The sequence below is a fragment of the Podarcis liolepis genome (assembly GCF_965112155.1).
Source record: "Podarcis liolepis genome assembly, chromosome: 12".
Classification (NCBI taxonomy): Eukaryota; Metazoa; Chordata; class Lepidosauria; order Squamata; family Lacertidae; genus Podarcis; species Podarcis liolepis.
In genome coordinates, this window is record NC_139563.1 from 12,416,908 (window position 1) to 12,423,814 (window position 6,907).

The following is a 6,907-nucleotide window of genomic DNA, read 5'->3' on the forward strand; positions in this document are numbered from 1 at the left end:
GACCGGGCTTTAAGATGGTGCCCTCTTGGCTCAGTGCCCCAGTGCATGCACCCTGATCGCACACCCCTAAATCCTAGATCAGATGCAAAAGTGCAAGGAGAGCTCCTTCACCCCTAAGCTAGTCATCAGTGACTAGCTTAGAAAGGGTGGTGCGGCGTTCGTACGGAGCCTCCGCTCGTCTCACGGACTATTGACCCGTCCACCACTAATCCGCTGCCACCAACCATGTCCTCCCCGGTAGATCACTTAGTCTCAGTCAGGTTCTCAAGTCAACAAAGAAGAGTGTCGTTTATTGCAGACACAAACAAACTTTAACTGCATTCAAAATGTTGTTACTCTTTACCTTCTTTTTATCCTGTCTCTAACTCTTCTACCTCCGCTCACACAAGAACCCACTGCACCAACTGTCTCTCTATTTCCAACTGCCTGCCAACTGCTTTTCCAACTGCCTTTCCCAACCAACCAACCAACTACCCACACCCAAACCTTGGGCTAAGCCCTTTTTATAAACAGGTAGGCTCCGCCTCCAGCTTTCCTATTGGTCTACATTTTAACCCTTTCTCTCTCCCCTGTACAGACATTTTCTAAACAAACGGGCAAACACCACAGATGGCTATGCATACTCTGATACATGACCTTTTGGCAAATGGAATGGTGCTTTATATTTCCCTATTTGCAGGAGGCGACTTCTCATCCGGGGAGGAGGGTGCCTTTGAAAAACAGTGAGACGATCGTCCTGGCTTCACACAGACTTTAATTTGGAAATATCCTAGGAATAATTATATTTCTAAGATATTGAGTTGTCTTTCAATATAAACTCCTCTCCCCCCCCCCCCAAAAAAAAATTGGATGGCAAATATCTGAAGAGAAAGGTGTATATAGTTTGGGGTTTCTCTTTTAAGTTGGCAAACAAGTTAAACTTGGCCAGTTTTTTTTATTAATGGAATCTAATTTTCCAATCAAATCCCTCCCTGTCATATGAATGGTTTTAGGAAGTAGGGCATTGGGTGTTTTTGTTTTCCCAATGTCCTCTGTCTTGATCTCTTGGAAAGCAGCCAGCTTAAGCCACTAGCACTGCACAAAGCTGTTGACAGAATGACAAAAATATGGAACGACAAGAGGAATTTTAATATGAAGACTCAAAGAAATCTGGCATTAAGGTTGCGGTGGTTTTACTGGTGTGAGCCTGACAAAACTGTCAATGTTAATGCTGGACCACAGAAGAAACAGGAAAATAGTAAAACCACAGGAAGACTGTGTCTGGCACAGCAATTATAACACAAAAGGACTTTGATATTTTTAAACAGCCCTAGCAATGAAGAACATTTCTTTGAAAAACAGTGATGCATCTGCCATTCTTAAAACAAGGAGGTGTTTGAGATGTGATAGTAATAATCATTGTACCTCTTTTCTGGTATATTTCATATTTGTGTCAGGGAATAAACAAACTACACCTGGAACCAAAAAATAAATAAATTGCAAACTTTTGAAATGTGACAAAATTTCAAATTTTGTCAAATTCTGAATTTCACAGTGGCCAAGCAGATACCTGTTGGAAACTGTTAAATTTGAAATCTGAGTAAGCAGAAATTAAGTGATATTTCAATATGATTTAATCATTTTTGTTCTTATCTTAAATGGCAAGTGTATTTTCTCAAGTTTTATGGCCACAACTAATATACAGTTATTGTATTGCACTGGAAATTTGAACATGATATTTTACCTCAAAAACGACAGTGCATGTTGTTGGTAAGCCTCTAGACACTACTGAATGCTAACTTTCAGTATCATCAGCTACTGAACAAGACTGTGTTCAGTGTCTCAAATATTGTCAATACAGAAAGTATTATGATGCAACAGTGATCAATATTATTTCATATCTTTGATACTTGACATGCTATGATGTCCAGTACTTATTACTGTGTGATGGATGACACCATAATATTCACTCTGCTTATGCAAACTATCAAAAACCAAAGCAAAATACCAATGAAGATCAGATATCAAATAAAGTCAGAGTTCATTAAATGTTATTTAAAAGGTCTAAAATATTTACCCTTTAATTGTATATGAAATTATGCACCATTTCTCTATAACAAAAAGTACATTGTTTGCTATTGTACACTGCCATTTCTAATGTCAAAACCAAAAATTAATATAAAACAGTGAAATTAATATATAAAAGTGAATTTAGGAAATAGTCAAGCTAGAGACTCAGCTATACAGCTTCAAATAAAACATTTTGAACGTGTTGTAAAGTGAAATATACAATTGTGGTACTAGATGGCAACTTGGAGCTATAGCAAATTCAATGCATTTTTCAAAGTGATTTGGGAAAAAAACATTTTCACAACAAGAGAAAGTTTTAAACGTGTGTAGATTCCACCTAGGTTGATGAATACAGTATATCAAACTTCAAATAATTGGGAGTTATTCAATAGCCCAACACAAGATGGCAGCAAAGGACAAATTTGTGTGTTTTTGTTACTCATTGCAAGTAGGCAGATTTTATTTTGATGTTATATTTTAATTTGTTGGAAGCCGCCCGAAGTGGCTGGGGCAATCCAGTCAGATGAGCATAATGTCATCATCATCAACAACAACAACAACAACAACAACAACAACAACAACAACAACAACAACAACACCAACAAGCAGCTCATTCCCACCTGGGACCAAAATAGATGGCTGCTCCTGTGATCCTGAGGCAAGAGAGAGATGGAGATGGATGCACATTCTGCCCACTGTTTCACAAGCTTTAGTACACTTTCCTCTATCAGGGGCCAGTTTCATGGAATCATAGTTAGAAGGGGACCCTGAGAACCGCCTGTCTAACCCCTTGCAATGCAGGAATAAGACATGTGGCTGTCCCCTATGGGGACTGAACCTGTGAACCTGGCGTTCTCAGCACCACCCAGTGGTTTCTGCAACAGCTTGAAGACCTTTTCGTCAAGTCCGCCTGGCAATAAGACAAATTTGCCCCTCAGATTTGGCCTTTGCAGCAGTCATTCAGGTATTCGTCTCCTCCTAGACTACTTGGGACCTGCAGGAAATAGTCCCTCAACCCGTACCATTTGGTTCCGATTAATTTTTTTTTATAAGATATTTATTAAAATTTTTAAGATATTACAGTAAAAATGAAAAAATACAAGAAAAAATACAAAATAAAAACAGTTAAAAATACCTTAATTTTCCGTTGCATATTTTTGTTACACTTATTTCCCCGGACCTCCTCATACCTCCTTTTTTTTGTATTCCACTTCAATTTGTTAGTTCAGCAAATCCTTGCCATTAAGCTTTTACCCATTTATAAACCTTTTTTATGTCTCTTAAAGCATTGCAGCTGGAAACCACTTAATTTCTATCCAACATCATTCTAACATTCGTTAATTTTACAATATTTCTGTAAATAGTTTTTGAATTTCTTCCAATCTTCTTTCACCGACTCTTCTCCCTGGTCTCGGATTCTGCCAGTCATTTCTGCCAATTCCATGTAGTCCATCACCTTCATCTGCCATTCTTCCACGGTTCCAATTAAAATTTTAGTAGCCCGCCACCCCCGGGCAGGTCTTGCATTTCATCTGGTTCTCTAGAAAGCTCACATTGCTTCCCCCCCTTCCCTCCGCAGCATTGCTCAGCATGCAAACTCAGTTCTCCTTGAGCTGTTTGGGGGTCCCCTCTTGGAGTCCCTGCTCCTCTAAAGACTACTTTGTCCTCCTGCAAACCTTGGTGTCATCAAGTCTGCTGATACCTCTCTCTTACATGTGTCTGTTGCTCTTCTTAGCTGCATAAGGAAGGGCACTTGGAGAAATTGGAATTACAATCTAGAGAACTGGCATTCTGAGTGGGGAAGACTGAGCATTTGTTGCTTTTCCTTGAACTGCTTACTCTCCTGCTGAAAGGAAATAGTTGCACCAGCATACCTGGCGTGGTGGTGATTGAAATCCCTTGAGAGCAGTATTAAGTGCATAGTCTCTGTCTCCTGTATTTTTTTGTCCCTTGTGAACTGTTTTGCATGTCACAGTGAAGCCACATCAGGTGGTGTAGGCTGGTGCTGATTTTATTCACCTATCAACTCTGTTAGGCTACTTTGTTCTAAACTGAAGCCATCTTAACAGCCACAACTTGAAAGACTGTTCCTATTTCTGTTTTCTATGTAAGATTTTATGTATACTGAGTCAGACCATTCGTACATCTAGCTCTGTAATGGCTTTGCCAGAGATTGGGAATGTTTGGCCCGTCAAATATTGGGCCAAAACTCACCTAGCACCTGACCGCTGGCCATGCTGGCCAGGAATGGTGAGATTGGAAGCCCAGTTGTATCAGAAAGACCATTGCTCCAAGGATTTCAGAAAGCAGCCATTCTTTCCCTACCTGGAGAAGTTGGGAACTGAAGCCGAGACCTGTATGCAAAGGATGAGCTCCACCACTGAATTAGAGAGCCTAAATCCACTTGTAATTTCTTAAACATCACACTTCTACCTACATCAATTAATTTAAGTGGATTTCATGAGCAACTAATTATGCATTTTAAATCTACATTCATAGGAAAACCTGGCTGCAAGGGCAAAGTTAGCCTCCCTGAAGCATTTTGTGAGCAGGCTGTGGGCCAAACAGCATGCAAATTATTATGGTGGCCATGTATGAGGTAAGTAATTTTATATGTAATCTGCTCTTTAAAAAGGAAAATAGGTTTCATGGGTTTCCTCATGGTAGGCTGCTTTGGTGCTTAAGATCTACTAGATGCAAAACCAAGGATAGATAAAAGGAAGTACTTCTTCATGGAACATAGTCAAAATATGGAACTCAACTCTCCCAGGAGGCAGTGATGGCCACCAACTTAATAAATAAAATAATAGAATTGGAAGGGACCACGAGTATCATCTAGCACAACCCTCTGCTATGCAGGGATCTTTCACTCAACATGGGGTTTGAACCCACAGCCATGAGATTAAGGACTTCACAGCTTTAAAAGAGTAGACAAATTCATAGCTATTGGTGGTTACTAGCCACAATGACTCTGCTCTACCTCCAACAGCTGGAGGCAGGAAATCTTCCCGATACCAACTGCTGAAAGCCAAGGGAAGGGAGAATGTTCTTGAGCTCAGGCCTTGTTTGTGGGTTTCCCACAGGCATCTGGTTGGCCGCTGTGACAACAGGATGCTGGAGTAGATGGGCTATTGGCCTGATCCAGCAGCCTCTTCTTAAGTTCTGATAAGGAACCTTTATTTGTGCAAGCAAAGCAATTGGCAATACATTATTAGTTCTCTGTTACGTTAATTTGGTCATTCAACTGTAGTTCACATTTTCTCATTAGCAACCCATAAAAGCATTAGCAGATTCAATACTGCAACCGAAATGAATGTTGGTTTACTGGTGTACAATGTGTTTCGATAGCTTCCTCGAAATTCATATGAAGCTCTAAGGCAACCTGATGCAATATATCACAAGTCCTGGGAGAGGGCAGTCTCTGACCCTCTGGGATCCTCCCCAGATTCCTTATGGCACTGGGCTTCGGCTGAAAGGGGACAGTGCACCATGAAGACTGTGGCTTCTTATTTCCACTTTCAGAGGAAAAGCCGAAGGCAAGTGAAAGTCGATGAGCTAGTGCTGAAGGTGCTAGTACATGCGTACGCAAACTAAGGCCTGGGGGCCAAATACGGCCCAATTGCCTTCTCATTCTGGCCTGCGGTCTGGGAATCAGTGTTTTTACATGAGTAGAATGTGTCCTTTTATTTAAAATGCATCTCTGGGCTATTTGTGGGGCATAGGAATTCATTCATTCCCCCCCCCCCCAATATAGTCTGGCCCACCACATGGTCTGAGGGACGGTGGACCGGCCCACGGCTGAAAAAGGTTGCTGACCCCTGTGCTAGTACAAGGAGTAATCGTATTTGTTGAGAATGGTCTGTATCAAGAGCTACCTTTGCAGCACAGCTGCTATGTCCTGCATTGAATGCTGCCCTGGTAACGTTGAGAACGGAACAAGAGTTGTGTGTCAAGACCCCGTAGCAACCCCCTCATTGGGAAATAACACACACAAGGACACGGATATTAGGTTTATGTTATTGGGCAAATTTGGCCACAACTTTATTGATTACAGAATGTGAGCGGTATTGGCTTAGGCACTGAATGGACCCGACTATATCTGACTCCTGCCCGATGCGCATGAAGTCCGGTAAGGGTAAACCACCGGAAGGGGGAGCCCAATGCATACCAACTCGAGCTCCCCCTGTCGGGGTCATCTCATGGCCCTGGCCCCCGGACAAGATCAACACCTCTGGATTCCTTTAACGGAATACCCTTAAGCTTGGAGGGGCAGGTGATGGCCACACCTCCCCTCCCCTCCCCCATCACAAGGTCAAACAATGCCTAACCACAACCCTAACAAAGTTGTGACGATTGCTACAAGGTAGGCAAAAACCACATGGCCAGTGCCAATTTGCCAAGTGGAAAAATCCCTACCAGGCCCCTCAATGGCGACCAACCGAGGTCTATAGCAAGGCCAGTGCCTAAACCTGCAAAATAGGGAGGTCGGGTGATTGAGGAAGCGAGCCAAAGAGGAAGCCTTCCGGCTCTGATTTAAACGGTCCGGGAAACGCCCCCCCCAGTGGGGAGTGGGTGGCCATTCGGTCCTAACCCTCCCCACTGGGAAGTGGAGCGGATTTGTTGAAAGTGCAGACTGGAAGCTCCATGAATGCTGTGGTGCTTTCGGTTTTTTGCCGATTACAACCTTTAAAAATCTCCTCGTACTGTAGCATGAGCAAGGTGCCACAGGGCCATGTGGATTAGATGAAAGATGGGGAAGAGATAAAGGCTCTTAGGTTCTCAGTGGCCCTTACTGAATTGTGTGACAAAATAAGTCCAGTGCACTGGCAGGTGCCCAAGGGGGGCCTGCATCAACATG